The sequence below is a fragment of the Diceros bicornis genome, chromosome 14 (assembly GCF_020826845.1).
Source record: "Diceros bicornis minor isolate mBicDic1 chromosome 14, mDicBic1.mat.cur, whole genome shotgun sequence".
Taxonomy (NCBI): domain Eukaryota; kingdom Metazoa; phylum Chordata; class Mammalia; order Perissodactyla; family Rhinocerotidae; genus Diceros; species Diceros bicornis.
Window position 1 is genome coordinate 40,089,322 of NC_080753.1, and position 17,839 is coordinate 40,107,160.

The 17,839-nt window shown below is 41.9% G+C and overlaps 3 non-coding genes across 3 annotated transcripts; 2 read left to right on the forward strand and 1 right to left on the reverse strand.

The window, feature by feature from the left end:
- Nucleotides 1-1,550: 1,550 nt before the first annotated feature.
- On the reverse strand, nucleotides 1,551-1,623 carry TRNAV-UAC (transfer RNA valine (anticodon UAC)). The gene has a single exon. It is a non-coding gene; the product is annotated as a tRNA-Val (tRNA).
- A 10,306-nt stretch (nucleotides 1,624-11,929) lies between these two features.
- Nucleotides 11,930-12,003, forward strand: TRNAT-AGU (transfer RNA threonine (anticodon AGU)). Its single transcript has one exon. It is a non-coding gene; the product is annotated as a tRNA-Thr (tRNA).
- A 3,526-nt stretch (nucleotides 12,004-15,529) lies between these two features.
- TRNAV-AAC (transfer RNA valine (anticodon AAC)) lies at nucleotides 15,530-15,602 on the forward strand. Its single transcript has one exon. It is a non-coding gene; the product is annotated as a tRNA-Val (tRNA).
- The last annotated feature ends 2,237 nt before the right edge of the window (nucleotides 15,603-17,839 follow it).

The following is a 17,839-nucleotide window of genomic DNA, read 5'->3' on the forward strand; positions in this document are numbered from 1 at the left end:
CTTGTATCTTCTGTAATTTTTATTTTATACATGTAGTTACTGCATTCTTCAGCACATAACTTTGTAACTTTTCAACTTTATTGAAATCATGGTCTTTAACATTATAAGCTGACCTTTTCTTGCCATGTTTAACATTTTTTGGCCTGAATTCAAACTTATCTGATGTCAGGATCACAAACCTTGCTTTCTTATTGTTTCCACCTGGTGTACCTTAGCCCATCCCTTTATTTTTTTCTTTCTGAATCATTTCATTTTAGCCTTGCAGGACATTTGGTCCTGTCCATACGCCCATAAGACATTTGTCCCATGCCAAAGGTCCTTGATATTCGGTCTTGTCCAAAATCATTTGGCATGGACCAAACATGCTCGTGGATGTTCTGGACAAGACCAAACGTCAAGGAACTTTTGGCGTGAACCAAATGTCTTACGGACGTTTTGGACAGGACCAAGTATCTGCTAATCTGTTTTAGATGTATATATGTCGTGTATTCAGTACATAGTTATGTTTGCTCCATGAGCCAATTTGAAAATATTTTAATATGAGTTAAGCCCATTAATATGTAATGATATGATTGATACTTGTGTTCTTAACTCTGTCATATTTTATCATTATAACGTATATTGTTTGTTGTATTTATTTTGATGTGACATATTGTCTTTTCCCATTTAAAAGTTTCTTTTGACGTCTAGGATGGTTTGAATTTTTGTTCTAGTGGCTACCTTCATGCCCATATTTCCCCATTTCTTTATTTACCCTTATATAACCTGTTTTCTTTCCTTTCAGTTTTTTGATGGTATTGGTTGAATCTCACTTATTGTCTATATGGTGGTGGTTCATAAAGCTATTTTATTTCCTCTTTCCTTTTCCTTCTTTTCCCATTTTACATGCATTATTTCTTTTGTATCAGAACAGAAACATTTTCTATGATTCTTCTTTATATTTACATATATTTTTGCCAGTATATTTATTTTCGTCTCAGATCTACAATTAAATATATTAAATGCTCAACCAATTGTGCTTTTGATGAAGTTTCTTCATTCCTTGATCTAACTCTCCTCCAAATCTGATTCTGTGGGAAAGCACACATCTTATTAAATGAAAAGTAGAGTCTTCCAGTTTCCAAGACCAGACACTTGGAGTTTTCTTTAACTCCATTTTCCCACCCTTACTGCTTAAACGTGCTCAAGTAGACGCTGTTTCTGCAATTAGAAATGCTTAACATTATAACTACTATGGAATTAGAATAATGAGAATCTTTTGACTCAGGCCCTGCCTGTGTACTATTTTAAAGTACTTTGCATTTATGGACCATCAGGCCTTGTTTGTACTGGTTTTCTCTGGGGCCAGCAGGAAAAACAGAGGGTGTTAGCAAGAGAAATTCTCTGATGGTGCAAGCTAGCATGGCTCCACACTGTGGAGTCCAATTGAGTAGGTGTGTAAAAGAAGAAACTGGAGAAGCAACCCTTGGTCTGTGGATTGTCTTACTATCTGGAGGGCAAGAGAAAGGAGCTCACCCTACTTCTTCTTAATGGAAACATAAGGATACTTGTGGTTCCACTGGGAATCGAACCCAGGATCTTCTGCGTGTAAGGCAGACGTGCTAACCACTACACCATGGAACCCAAAGATGATGTGGAACTTTAAGTGCTCTTACTAGAATCAATATCAAAAAAAAAAAAAAAACATTAAAGTTTGACACACATACTTATTATGACTAAGAATTAACTCCCATAAACTTGGTTCAGAGAGGATGTATGCACACACATGACCCAGCCACATCTTACACACAACCTTGAAAGTCTTAATGGGTCATGTCACCTGCAAATACAAGATTAAAATGGCTTCAAATTTTCAATGTCAGTTTCCATTTATACCCTCCTGGAACACTCTTAGTCTAGTCTACATTTATTCAGTTTTTCTAACCATGTTTATTGAGAGTGTACCATGTTCCAGACACTTTTCAAGGCATTGGAGATACAGCAGTAAACACAAAGGTCAAAAATCCCTTCTTGAGGTGACATTGTGGTTTCTGGCACACACTAGTCACTAAATGAGTGCGTTCATATTTCAGGGAAACTCTCGCGGAATTTAGCAGCAGTTCATATTATTCCTCCTTTGCCCCTCGTCCTGAAGCCAGAACTTGCACATTTCAATTCAAAAGATCAAAAACTACATTCATTAAGATCACCACCAGCCCCCTCATAAATATCTAGTATTATTATGAAATTAGTTTAGAACTTGCAGACCCTCGGAAGAGTCTTGGGGTGGTTCATATGCCTGCCTTAGCCAATAGAAAGTTAGCGGCCTGGACAGAAACAATGTATTTCTCCTATTGGGCTGGTTTTTCTTGGGCTCCTATAGGCAGTCGAACACGCCTGAGCCAGCCTGCTAGTTCCATAAGATTCTGAGACTCACATGGAACAGAGTCCACTCTCCCTCAGTCTGAGTCTATAACAACTGACCCCTAGATGTTTGAGCAAGCCCAGCTGAGATCAGTAAATTTACCCACGTGAGCCCAGCCTAGATCAACTGACCCTGAGCCAACCAGCAGTGCTGTGAGAATAAATAATTATGTTTTATGCTGCTGATTCTTGGGGCGATTTCTTATGCACTAAAAGCTAATTGATACATCAGGAGACAGAATTTGAGAATATCCTCTCTGAGATGCAGAAATTGACTTCAACATTCCCCTGACTTCAAGAGTATATCCTCACGTATTATTTAAATATTCACTTGTGGAGCCTCCACTTCCTTCAACATGTCAGTCGCACATCACATGACCACACCTGTTCAGCCACGAGGCCACTGAGTGTTGGATACACACTCTGTGGGAGAGTTTCCACTCAGCATTATACTTGGTTAATAGTCCAAAGTTTCCAGAGAGAAACTGGTTTTTACTTACTTCTAGAATACATATTAAAATATGCATACCAAAATGAGACAGAGTCATTAAAAGAAAACTACAGACCAATATCTCTCATATACATAGGCACAAAAGTCCTTAAACAAATTTCGGCAAATCAAATTTAGCAATATATAAAAAGAGTAAGACATCATTATTATGTGGGGTTTATGCCAGTCTGCTTTAACATTCAAAAATTAATCAATGTTATTCACCTATATTAACAGACTAAGTAAACAAAAACCATATGATCCTATTAATAAAGGCAGAAAAAGCACGCAATAAAATTCAACATCCATGCGTGATAAAAATTAAAGCAAACTAGGAGTAGAAGGGAACTTCTCTTCTTTAGTTAAATGAAGAATATCTACACAACAAATGTATAGCTAACATCATACATAATGGCGAGAGACTGAATGCTTTCTCCCTTAAGATTGGAATCAAGGCAAGAATGTCCTTTTTCTCACTTTTCCTATTCAGGGTAAGTACTAGAAGCCCTAGCCACTACAATAAAACAAAGTGTGCAGGTGGAAAAAGGAGAAATAAAACTGTCTTTATTCCCAGATGACATGATTTTCTACGAAGAAAATCCCATACGGTCTACAGTAAAACTCCTAGACCTAATAACAGAGATACAAGGTCAACATACAAAACTCAATTGTATTTCTCTCCAGCAGCAAAGAAGGATTGAAATTTCAATTTTTTTTAAAAAGGAAGTATTTAGATATAAGTCTAACAAAATATGTGTAGAATCGGTAGGCAGATAACTGAACAATGGAGACATTTATCTTGTTTCCAGATTGGAAGACTCCAAATTGTTAAGGTATCAAGTCTCCACCAAATAGATCTCTTGATTCATCACAATTCCTGTCAAAACCTTACCATGATTTTTAAATAGACATTGACAAGCTGATTTGAAAATTTATATTGATAGGCAAAGGAAACAGAGTAGCCAAAACACGTCTGAAAAAGAAGAACCAAGTCAGAGGACCCAAATTATCCAATTTCAAGACTTACAATACAGCTACAATAATTAAGACAGTGTGGTATTAGCAAAATGATAGGCACATATATCAGTGGAATAGAATAGAGAAGTCAGGAATAGCTCCACACAAATATTGTCCACTGATTTTTGGCAAAAGGATGAAAAGCATTCAGTGGAGAAGGACAGACTTTTCAAGAAATGCTGGTGGTTTGGAGCCTCGAAACATACGTCATGCCTTATCCAAAAGTTAATGCCAAATGTATCACAGGCTGTATTTGTTTCCTATGGCTCTGGTAAAAAATTACCACCAATTTGGTGGTTTAAAACAACAGAAGCTTCTTCTTTCACAGCTCCAGGGGCCAGAAATCCAAAAGGATTATCACCGGGCTGAAACCCAGGTGTTGGTGAAGTCCAAAGGCTCTAGAGGAGAATCCATTCTAGGTTCTGGTGGCTGCCAGCATTCCTTGATGTGTCACCATCTCACTCTAATTCTGCCTCCATGGCCACATTGCCTTCTCTTCTGTCTGTCTATCTGTCTGTCTAGTCTCCCCTTTCTCCCTCTTATAAGAAGAGGTGTGATTGCATGTAGGATCCACTGGAGTAATCAGGATAATCTCCCTATCTCAGGATCATTTACTTAATCACATCTCAAAGTCTTTTATTATCACATTCACAGGTTCTCAGGATTAGGATGTGGATACATTGGGAGGGGGCATTGTTCAGCCTACCATATAGATTTAAATGTAAAACATAAATCTATAAAACTTCTAGAAGAAAACATAGGACATAATCGACATGGCCCTGGGTTTCACAATGAATTTTTAGATACAGCACAGAAAGTGTGATCAATGAAAGGAAAAAATGATAGATTTGACTTTATCAAAATTAAAACTTATACTCTGTGAAACATATTGTTAAAAGAATGAAAGGAAAAACCTCAGGTTAGGAAAACTATTGGAAAATCATGTATGTGTTAAAGAGACCATATCTAGACTATATAGAGAACTCGTATAATTCAAACCTAAGAAAACATATAACTCAATGAAAAATGGGCAAAATACTTCAACAGACACTTCACCAAAGAAGATATATGGATGGTACATAAGCATATATAAAAATGTTCAAACATCTTTTCCCATAGGTAAATGTAAATTAAAACACAATGAGACACCACTACACTCTAATCAAAAAAGTTTTTTGGCTTAAAAAAAAAAGTCTTTCAATGATAATACCAAATGTTGGAGAAGACCTGGAGCAGCAGAAACTCTCATTTCTTCCTGGTAGGTATGCAGCATGGTACAGCCACCTTTGAATTCATTTGACGGTTTCTCGGAAAGTTAAACATAGGGTTTCCATGCCACCCAGCAATTACCCTCCTAGGTATTTACTCAAGTGAATTGAGAACTTATGTTCACACAGAAACCTGCATGTTAATGTTCATAGCAGCTTTATTCATAATGGCCCAAACTGGCAGCAGGTGAGGGGATAAGCGAACTGTGGTCATCCATACAATGGAATGGTACTCATCGACAAAAAGGAACAAGCTACTGACGCACTCAACAACACGGATGAAACCTGAACCCATTTTGCTGAATGAAAGAAGCCAGACCAAAAGGCTATATATCATATGATTGCGTTTATGTGACATTTTGGAAAATACACAAGTATAGGGATGGAAAACAAATCCATGATTGCCAGAGGTTAAGGGAGTGGAATGTTTGACTACAAATGGGACACACAAGGGAAAGTTTAGGGTGATGGTACTGTTCCGTATAGTACTGGGGTTGTGGACACATGACTCTACACAACTGCTCAAACCCATAGAGCTATATGTTGCTTTAACATACGCAAATTTTTAAAAATCAACCAGGGGAGGTTGGGGGAACCCCGGGATGCCATGTAGGCTATAACAAATGAATCTAACGGTATTAAAAATTTGTGACATTATCTCACAGAGGGACCTAGGGGTAAAAGGACTGACCTAAGCATCTTTGGAAATAGTGTTTGACTGGAAACAATAAAGCTGCAGACTAAAGGAACTGCACATAACCACTGTACATTGGGTATTAAATTTGTTTGTCATCAGAGTACTGGCTGACATTCCAAAACCACTATACATGTGTACTGGTGTTGCGTAAATAATTCAACAGGTGGTTGATGATTGGATCCAAGTTTCTCACTGCTGAAGAGGGAAGTTACAGAGAAGCCAGCAGGGAAGGCTAGAATTAACCCTATGCTACTGGGTTAGAGATGGAAACATGTCTATGAACTCATGTTTAGCTATATATATATATACACAGATAGAATATGAGAAAATTACAAATATGTGTGTAAACATAGGCTAGTATCCATACGGGTATTTCTTAGCTCTGTCTGCTGAGAGGGCACAGAAGCAGTGATGCTACAGTAGCAATGAGCCCATTGGGTGCCCAGATCTTGGTTTCTAAATACTTTTCTTCAATAAAGGCAGCGAAGGCTCCTCAGAAACATAGTTGATTCTGGGGCTTGGGCATGGAAAATACAAGATGAGCAGACAGCTTCTTGTAGCATCAGAGAGCAAGGAAGTGCTCGTAAAACAAAAGGATAGAAGCAGGTCAAAGAGACACAGGAGCCAAGCTGAAAGAGCTCCCAATGGCCAAAGCTGGAACATTTCGAGAAATAAATAGTGTGGTTTTGGGTTACAATCCAAAGCGTTAAATAAATATGCATGAGTTCATACTGATATAAATAAGTAACTGAATAACTAACTGAAGAGAGAAGAGAGAAATTTTCCTTACAGAAGAATTCCAAATCATATAAATAGATACTCCCCTCTCTAGGAGGTGGAGCTTAATCCCCTCCCTTCTTGAATGTGCTCTGTACTCAGTGACTAGCTTCTAAATAATAGAGTATGAAAAAGGGGAAAATGGTAACTTTACAGTGGAGAAAACTGGCAAACACTGCCTTAAAAAATGAGCATCACCAGTGGTAAGCCGTGATGATATTATGTACCCTCTGATGTGATGTGATGAAGAGAACTTTATCTCCGTGGTCTTCCACAAAAACTCTGTAACCCCAACCTAATCATGTGAACAATACCAGACAAACTCAGATTGGAAGATACTCAAGTATTCTACAAAATACTTAATCAATCTTGAGAAACTGTCACAGATCAGAAGAGGCTGAATGCAATATGGAATCCTGGAACCAAAAGGAACATTAGGGTAAAATCTGGTGAGATATGAACAAAGTCTGGAGTTGAGTTATTAGTAACGTACCAATGGTGGTTTCTTCATTTCAACAAACGTACTATGGTAATGTAAGATGTTAACACGAAGGGAAACTGGGTAACGGGTATAGGAGACTCTCTGTTTGCTTTTGAAACTTCTCTAAAATTACTCTAAAATAAAAAGTTGATTTTAAAAATTGTGATAAGAAACATGTCTTTTTTGCCACCACTGAAATTAGCGTTGAGACAAACGCTTGGTATACAGTAGGTTCACGACAGGCAGTTGGTAAAAGCTGAAGCTATGTGACTGATGTCTTATTTTGGTGAGGGACATGGCAGAGATGCTTACTTGATTGACTGTGCTAGATGAGGTGTGCTCTCTTCTGCAGAATATTCTCCTAGAGTCCCACTCTCACATTGAAACGCAGACCAAACCAATGAGATTTGTCTGTAACCTGTGAAAGACATCTGAAATGGAGCTCTATGGTTTATGTTGAACTTGAAGTTCGGTGGGTTTCTCTCTCATGAAGTTTCATATCTACCCAAAATGTTTTCTTTCCTATCTTGGCCCTAAAATATTTCCATTTGGGTCAATAAACCTTCTAACTACCTCTCATTGTTTCATGCTGCCCCACAAAACCGAGTGTGTCTATCACACAGTGGTTCCGCTATGGAATCCAAGCATTTCAGAAGCAGCAATGGCCAGTGCAAAGTTCTTTGCTGGGGTCTTCACAGAGATAAGACTTCTCCCAGGTAATATTACGCACCCCTTCTTTTTTGTTCCTGGAAAATACTTTTCATAGATTATTTTCATGCCTTTTTTTTTTGGTGCTTTGTTCAGATTTAGCCATCTCTGACTTGCCTGAGTGCAGGGTGATCCCTAATTTATCTTAGTCTCCCCATCAGTACACAAAATACCTGATACTTCAAGTACACACAGAGAGATGGATTGCATTGGGCTGAACATTTTAAATCTCACAGCAGTTGATGATTACAATGGAGCAGCTCTTCAACCAGAAATGAAAGGAAAATGTGGCTTACTTTGATGGAAGTACACGAGAAGCTGCAATTGTTGAAATAAACAACAAAAGGAAACAAAGCTGCCTGCTACTGCAAGAGAGAGAGGCAGTTTCCCTACACTATTCCCTATCAGCAAAAAAGCAATACTATTTATCTGGCCTTGATATGACGTACTTGCAGCAGTCTCATAGACTGAGGCTAGTAATAATCTAAACTACCTCCCAGAGCTCTTCAAAGAACTTGAATAAACGGGGACGATAATAAATATAGATTTTAGATGATTTTCTCAAGGTCACAAACGTAGTGGCAAGTTTGGGAAAAGGGAGCCTGTGGAGTCTGACGTCAGAGTCTGTGCTCTTAAGCATCGTTCAGTACTGCCTCCCCCTCTCAAAGGAGAGGACCACTCTCTGATATGGATGCATTGTCTACTTCAGGAACGGCAAGCACTTAAAAACTTTATGACATTTTTAAAGTATGACACATCTACTGGAATTTTATATTACCTGTATTTCTATGTCAAACAGCATTCTGTAAATGTATACATTTGCAGAATTCTTAACTTTTTTCCCTTTTATCTATATATGCATTAGAATGCCTTTATCTGCCACATTGTTTTAAAGTGAATATCAGAGAGCGTTTTTCTTTTTTGTAAGATGTTGCTTTTTTACGGTGAGAGTAACAAAAGATGTGGCGAGGTCCTTAAAAGCGTCCTAGTACATGATAGGTTCCAGTATTTGTTTTGTTTCAAGACACCAATACTACGAAGAATAAGCTTACGTTGTGGAGATGAATGGTCAGCAGCGCTGGCAGCGGAGGGCAGGTCTTTCAGAGGAGAAGGTCTAGGGAGGACTGTGGAGGCTTTAATCAATGTGATGGAAGTGCAACTTCCGAAGTGAAGGCAACTCGAAGTTCAGACGCTGCAGTGGGAAAGACGAGTTTGGAAGACTAGGGGGGTCCCATGGAGCTTTAGCAGAGGCCAAGACCGAGAACATCCATGATCTGTAGTGGAGTAAGGAGAGTTCTTGCATCCCTGAAAGGATAACATCGTTTGTAGAATGTACAACAGAAGAAAAGGCAACGCCTTATCTCAATACTCCAGTTTATTCAGAAACGAAGAACAAATTGAAAAGGGGGATGAAATACTTGCTAAGCATTAGCTCACTGAATTTCAAGTAGTTAAAATACACTTGTGCCCACATCTCCTACCAATTAGTCTTTTCAAACAGGGCTACTGAGACAATTCTTAAGAACTAATATAACTTTTAAAGTACTTCACGTCCTTTTTCAAATTGTTTGCTTTTTGTATACAATAACATCAGGATCTATTACATGATTGTATTTTCCCCTTTATGTGTTAGGAACTGTTTCTCTCGTATATTTGTGTTACAGTTTCTCTAATTGCCATTTTCATTTATTATAAAATTTGAGTATTTAACATGAATCAGCTAAAGCTAAAGCAGATCTGCTCAAGTGAGAACTATAGTTCAAGAAATTTTTGAGGAGACATTAAATATAACTACTTTCATTTAATGTAGAGCTGGAATGTTGAAAGTTTCAACATGAGGGTTCTTATTATCTTTATTTTTTAATGTGTATCTAAAATTTGTAGATGTTATTCACCATTAGTAAATATTTTAGTGCCTATTATATGCAAGAATCCCGGGAGGGAAGGTTACTAATGCAATTGGTTTGGTCTCTGTCTGTCGTGTAGTTTTAGAGAGAAAGAAGCACACAGGATAGAATACCACGACATTCAATTGTTGTTTAACCTACCACATCAAAAAACATAAGGTTTCTCCTACACATGTAATGGTCCCCTGACAGTACGCTGTTTCCATCTTCTGTTGCACTGTCTTGCATGCTGTAACTATTTCTTGGTTAATTTCCTGAATAAGAGTTGGAATAACATACGGTACTACAGGTTACCACTATTTCATGTGCTTACATTAGTAGAAAACCAAGAAAATACATAGATATACTTGAGAGTTACTGTTGGGAGTTAAAAATAGTAATGTTACAATTAACGTTTCATCCGCATTCTCAGACATGTAGTCAATGAAGTTTAGGTGGAAGTGCAGAGGAGATGAACCAAGTGCAAGATGATATCTTACAAGCTCAGAAGTAGATAAACATAAAATATATGCAAAAGCAAAAAGACTTTAAAGGAACTACCTCCATTCCATCACATGTAAAAATGTTCTAAGGGATAAAACTACTCTTTTCAGTATGAAACAATAAAAGAATGTGTATTTTGGAAACAGAGCACAAGGTGAGTTTGTCTCAAGCCTGGGATTACAGATCTGAGGGCCGCACGTCTGTCTGTCTCCAAATCAGTCACTTCCTCCTGGACTCACAGATCGTTTCTAACGAAAAAGTCATCTTCGAAGGTCTTTCCTGGATGAGCTTCAGTGACGCACTGGGTACCCCGTCTAAACATCAGCCGGAACGTTCCATATTCAACAACTGGCTGGCTTGCTCTTGTGTCTTTCTTCCTACATTATTGTCAGTGATGCAGAGAATGACTTGGAGGGGAATCACCTGAGCTCTTCCTTCATCTCTGCTGATGCTGACCCCACTGAACAACGGAATGTGAACTCACCGCAGGAGGCGAAGCCTCCCTGAACCCAAGAGTCCACTGATTTCTAGTTGTACAGAGAAAAAACTAGCTTTTTATTTCACCTGTAAAAAGCAGTTACATTTATCTAAACAGGAAAACAGAGCAAGAAAGAGAGACAGGAGGTGGAATTTCCTGATTATTGTAAATGTATCTATAGACTGTTCCTATTTGCATTTACAAATAGTTGATTACACTATTCCCATGGATTGTAGGAGAAGGGAGACAGCAAGGAACACTGCTGAGACTGAGATACAGGTCAAAGAGAATCAGGTTTGTCTCCTCCCTCTCCTGCTTCATCAGCCTCTGGACTCTCCTCCTTGTTAAGTCTCAACCCTTAGTTTCTTGGTCAGTCACTTTGTTCTGCTTTCCTTTTGCTGCCCCTTTCTGTTTTATTTGCGCTTTTTTCCCCCCATGAAGTGCCGCAGAGTTTCAGCTTCAGCTTCATCTTCGCAGGGCCGGGACTGGATGCTACCCTTAGTGATCTTTTGGGCTCGTCCTCTACTACCCCCTCTTCAGCGTATATTGCCATTCTTCCTCGGGGTCTTGGGTGTCCAAAGGCGGTGGCGGGCGGGAGGGAGCACGATTCGGATCCCTAGAGTAGCGAAAGCCCTCGCAAGACTGGCGTGTCAGGCGGCCGCTGCTCCCGCCCAAGTATTGTATGTTTTGAAAACATCTCGTGTGCTACTGTGAATTGTTTGCCACTCTTCGCCAAGACCAGAACATGGTCAGTTTCACGTAGGATAAATAGCAACAGCTTGGCGTCAAAAAGAAAACCAACGGTGTTTGAGTACCGTCATTTTGCCAACTAACTTGCATATCATTTCAGCTAAGCCTCGCAGCAATCTTCCTTGCTTTGTCAGTATAACCGATAATTATCATCCTACCACAGATTCGAAAAGCAATATCTTCCGTGTGAAGTTGCAAAAACTCCTAGAAGTGAAATGGCTTGGCTGCTTACTTCAAGGGTCCAGTGGCTAAGATGGGTTTTTTTCTTCTTTCTTTTTTCCTTTCTCCTTAGCACAGCGTATAAACTGCTGCTGTGCACCTTTCAAGAGAGAGAAAATAAAAAGAACTCGGTACAAATCCTGAGAGTTAGTTTTGCTGCTCTTCTATGGATCGAATATTCTTGAGAACTACATCAGACTGAAAAGCAACATCACCTCAAATTACGCGTAAATCAACGCTCTGTCGTCCTTGGCTCCGTGGCTTAGTTGGTCAAAGCGCCTGTCTAGTAAACAGGAGATCCTGGGTTCGAATCCCAGCGGGGCCTATCAGGCTGAACTACTTTTGTCGTTTAGTAGCTATCAGTTGGAGATGACTTGAGTGGACGGCCCATGAAGCGCCAGAAATGGAAGGGACAGCATTAGCCAAAGAAGCTGAGAAAAAAACAGACAAACGAAGAAACATCTCTCCCAATTGCACGTGATAGGAACACCAAAATATTTATGCCGGGAACTCAAAACGTTTGTCTTCTAATACTATGAGATGAGTAATGGAATTGCCTGGGATAAATGAGGTTTGCTTCTTGATCTTAGCTTCTTTACGGTTTTATGAAGTCTCAGACACTCACCACTTAGGTTTTATGTCATCTCTGTGACTGTCTTAATTATTTTTGCCTCCTAGAACCTTTACCACACTGGGACATTGCCAATATTTGTGTTTTTTTTGAATGGCTCATTGAATGACCAATCTCTGCCCCACCCTCCCGCCTGGCCCAATTTTGCACCAAATAGCTTTTTGGCCCACTGAGTAGCACACTACTGCCATGCTTCTCAAAATTTCGTGGGTATGTCAATTACCTGGTGATCCATTAAAATGAAGATTTTATCTCACTGTGTCTGTGACTGGGATTCTGCGTTTCTACAAGCTCCCTGGTGATGTCTATGCTGCTGTTACATGAACCATACTTGAATCAAAGAGGTGAGTACTTCAATATAGTAAGAGGAGAATGGCTTTTCTCTACAAACGAATTCGCAAACAAGACCTGGAACTTCAGATATGTCTTTAACTAAAGTATCTCATCTCTGACTGAAATCCTGTTTCTCTACTGACAAAAGTTAATGTACGCTCACTATTCCTAAATCCCATTACATCTCACCTGGCCCATGACCCACCATCACCAATGGACTGCTCCTCCTCTGAACTCTCATGGCCTTGCCTTATGGCTCTCTTGAGCAGCTCTTAGACTCTGACTAGTGTTTTCCTGGGTGCTCTCTCCTGATCGATCACCTTGTCTGTTGAGACTGAGTTCTATTCATTTTAGCATGAATGAATCTAGAATAGAATCTTCCACTACACATTTCATCAACTTTTATGTACTGGTAGATGGGATGGAAAGGGTGAAAGACTGAAACGTAAAGAGTGGTGATGCTGGTACGTTGAGGATTCAAAAAAGAATGCTGTGAGTGTTCCCGCCAAGTGTTAAACCAGGGATCTTTCACGTGTGAGGCAAAGGTGGAAACCTCAACCTGACAGAATTCACATGGAAAGGACTTCTGTTGCAGTCTTGTAAGATTCCTGGTCATCGTCAGAGCTTCTTGCCTGTAATTCTACCCTCTTCTCTCTCATCATAATGCTGTTTCATGTTGACTCTGCCTCTACAATTCCATGTTAAAATTGATCCCAAAGTACTACACCAACATAGAGATGTCCAGCCTACAATCTTTATTGGGCTTCTGAGGCCTTACCTTAAACGCATGCAGAGAAACCACACATATCTGGGCACTTATTAGAACTGGCATTAACAGTGTAATTACACCACAGAAACACTACCCTCTTGAATAGTTGTTGGAGGTGTTTCTTCCTCTGTCATTCCTGCATCTCCCATAATTTTCTCATATAGCTACATGCCGGGAACTAACAAATCATCCCCACGTTTACCAATCTTGCCCAGGCCTCTCCCTCACTTCCAAGTCATATTTCTTATCTGTGTGACTTATGGGTCACACAGACACTGATAACTCAGCACACTCCCAAACGGACTCTTTATCTTGCCTGTCAAGTGCATTATTTTCTAATTTTCTGTCTCAGTGAGGAATCCGGGCTCAAACTCGACACAAGGTACCTCCTCACCCGCCAAATCAAATCAATTGCTGGTTTCACCTCTGCTGTCTGTAGAACTCCCTTCCCCGTTCTCTAACCTGGGAGCTCTAATTTGACCTCTCATTAAAGGGTACAATTCTCATTAAAGCGTCTTCCTAATTCCTTTGTCTCCATTCCTGGCCCTCTAATTCCGTATTTCCGTAACAGCCAAAGAGACCTTTAGCTTGACATGGAAAATGTCATTTCCCTTCTCAAACTTTCCGGACTCTCCACCTCACATCCTATTCAAGTGTTAAGTGGAAGACTCTCCCCTTTCTTCCTGGTCTGACATTTATTTTCCCATTTTGTCTCATTTCTCCCTACTTCCTGCCTCAAATCTAGAATTCTTTGGAGGTTCCCCCAAACACTGGCTTCTCTCTGCATGCTGCCCCGAATGCCAGATTCCCCTCTCCTCTCCACCTCTCTTCAGCCAATTTCTTTTTGTCCATCTGTTAAGTCTCAGATCAGTTATCCCTCCCTCTGAAAGCCTTTCCTAATTACTAAGAGTTGAGAAATTCCCCCTTTTCTACGCTTCTGTGAAAATGCCATGAGCATTTATCTCTGTGGTTTCATTTGGCAATTTAAAAAATAATTAACCTGTTTCCTGCAATTTTATCATAATACTCAGTGCATGTGCCCTTTGCTACCCCAGGCCTGTCCAATTTTTCAGGACGTCTGGTACCTCCAGAGGCTCGGTCAGGATTGGGCACATTGTGGGCTACTCATTAATTTTTTTAAATTAAGGTCTAATCAAATTGTTGAAAAATAATAAACAATATTATTGGTGCTGCCGACTTGGTGCCAGGGGGGGAAAAAAAAAAAAAAGACCGAAGCTCTTGCTAATTGGGAAATGCTGCGTCTCTTCTCTGTTTCCTGCAACGTTATGACCAACCCAAGTTTTAGTTGCTAAGAGTGGGAGTTTTCAATTTTGCTCTTTGTGGGAGGTGCAGATACAGCTCAGTCCTCTCACGAAGTTCTCCCAACGGATTTGAGGGAAGAGCAACATTTGCCTGTCGAGCACCTTCTAGAGCCCCAGGGGAAACGCTGGGAAGGCAAAAGACAGGCAGCGACGAACGTCGGTTTAAATGAGGAGGAAAGTAAGGAATCGGCAAGCACATCGTCAAACAGGTTGACACCGGTCGCTGAGCACAGGCGTTCCGGAGCAGTGTGAGGACCACCGAATACCAGGGTGACGGACGGCTCCTAAGCCCATTCGGGACAAAGTCCAGTCACATGGCTTCCCAAACGCTACCCCTTTTGTCACCCCCTCCCGAGAGGAAACTGAGCACTGCCCACCCCACCCCCGCTCAGCAGTCCCCTCCAGACGGGCATTGCCCTCGCGGAAGGGTAGGTGGTCTGCAGGGCTCAGTGTGTTGGGCCCGGGCTCCTCAGGATCAGGAAGAGAGATGGAAACCAAAGCCCCAGGATACTACCCGCTCATTCCTTGAAAGCCAATCCCCCAGGAGCCTGAGCTTACCCTCGTTGGCTTTCGGGAAGGGATTTGGAGTCTGGCTTTGAGCTACGTTTGGTGATGAGTCACGGAGTTGCTATATTGTTATTTAATAAAATAAAAAACAAACAATGCGAGGGAAAGACATGCACCATGAGTGAAAACGTGCTAAGAGAAAAATCATTCGAAATTATTAGATTTGGGGGCGCCCAGGAAATGAGTACGCCGTTCCATCTCACTTTGCGTAAAGGAGCTGTCACAGAGCGTTTCCGTAGTGTAGTGGTCATCACGTTCGCCTAACACGCGAAAGGTCCCCGGTTCGAAACCGGGCGGAAACAACCTTTTGTTTCCGCTCAGTTTTGTCGCTGCCCGAGAAATATAAACACTGGCATTCCTCTAAATGCCTAAGCCTTCCTGCACTCTCTCGCGTTCCCACATTGAAAACAAACATTTTCCGAGTTACCCGCCCAGGAGTAGCGTTGACACTTGCATCTTCCGTTTCCTCGAGGTCGGCCCCGGAATGTCGGCGCCCTGAGTTCTGAAATCCCTGCAAAGGATTTCTTAGACGAAGAAGGACTCCTCTGCAAAATCGACCCGTTTATTTTCCAAAATTGATCCTTTCTTCTTACTTACTGTACTTTAAGACTTCCTTATGTCGTCTGGATCCAAGACCTTTTACGATACGTGTGTGTACCACGAAGATCTTCTTCCAGTCTGCGGCGAGTGTCTTCTCTCTCTTAACTGAGTCTTTTGGTGAAAAAGGTGCTCAATTTTTATGACGCCCAGAGGATCAATCTTTCTTTTGCTACTTACTGCTTACGTCCTTTCTACGAAACACTTGCCTATCTCAAAGCCGCGAAGTGTTTTTCTCAATTTCCTTCAACAGGTTTTATTGTTTTCGCTTTCACTCTTGCTCCGTGGGAGATCGATTTGAACAGTCACTTCACGAAAGACAACCAAACGGCCGCTAAGCATTTGAGGGACGCCAGACCGCAATTGTAAACAAAAAATGAATACGCGCAATGGATCACACAAAATGGCAAAACAAACAAACACGTGAAAAACAAAGGGCGATGCTATCGAAGGTCATCCATCCTCGGCAAACTTCGTTTTTCCTTGCCAGAAATATTTCCAAAAACCTTCAGTGCAGGATTTGCGTGTGGAGGAGGTGGAATGCAATGGAGTAGGGGATGGAGGAAATGAATGAGAAAAGTGTCCCGTCCCCAGGAACTACCCGGAGAGCCCTGTCGGGCAGAGGCGGTCGCTGAACTTCACTCTCCTTTCCTTTTCCTCCTGTGGCCGCGGTCCGCGTCCCAACCCCCACCGAAACCTCCAGGGACTCGGTCGGCAGTCGGTCGTACTCTGCATCTCTCCGCTCAGGGGTTCCCACGAGGCGGTCAAGACCCAGCCGCCCCTTTCCGGGAAGCCCCGGCGGCGCGCGGGGCCGTCGAGTCCGAGCCGCATCTGCGGACCGAGGCTTCCCTGCGGGAGGCGGCCACTCGCGGCCAGAAGTTGTCAGTTGGGCGCCGAGAGCCGCCGCTTCCGTGGCTTCCGCGGACAGTGAGTCCCATTCAGGCACCGAACAGTCCCGGCTGGGATTGGCATGGGGTAAGGCCGGGTTTACGTACTTGGGTGAGTCGTTAGAAACCATTCTGTGCGACAGACGGACATGGAATCGGGCACCGGAGCCCTCGCAGGCGGGTTATCCAGACCGGCGGCTGCCCCTCCCCGACGTTTCCGGGGACTCGGCACCCAGCTCAGCTCAGGACGCGCGCCCGGCAGGCGGAGGTCGTCGGTCCGGGGAGCAAGCGGGGAGCCCGACTGTTCCCGGAGTCGGGACCGCGCACAGCGCACAGAGCGCTCTGGGTTTGCTGCGCTGTGCGAGGGATTTCTCGGAAGTGAGAGAGAAGAGGAGGAAATGGCTTAATGGTGCCTTGAGCTGGTGGTGTGTGTGTTTTAGTCACATATTTAAAACACACACACACATACGCGAAAGAGGGAATACAGCATTTCTCCTTGATTGAGTACGAGGCTAGCAAACGGGCGCTACCACGTTCAGGGAAGTTATACTTCAACGTGGTAACCGCTGGTACAACCGCGCTTGCCCGCCGGCAGAGAGCGGGGATGCCAGCTGGCGGAGCTAAATCTGCTGGGCTCTCAAACGAGACCACCGCTTTTGTCTCTAGAGGACTAGGGGGATTCACATGATCCGCATTCCCGTGAGTTTCCTCGAACTGTTTGGGGGAAACTTAGCTGATTTTTACTTAAATTAGGTCAGTCCGGATTTCAAATTCTGCGTAATTTGAGAGGACAAAGGGGTAAAGGCAGAAACTGGCATCTCTAAAAGAATTGACTGTCACCTACACATTTCCTAGCTATTTTGTTATGTATCTCTTGAGATGATGAAATCCCTAATACCTCTCCGTGGCCGCGCCCACGTCTTCAGCCTCCTTTCATACCTCACTGCCTCTTTCTCTTCAACCACGCTGTCCTATTTTCAGTCAGTCCCTCTGACTCGCCACGGACCTGTGCACATATGATTTGTTCTACCTTAAATACCCTTCTATGCCTAGTT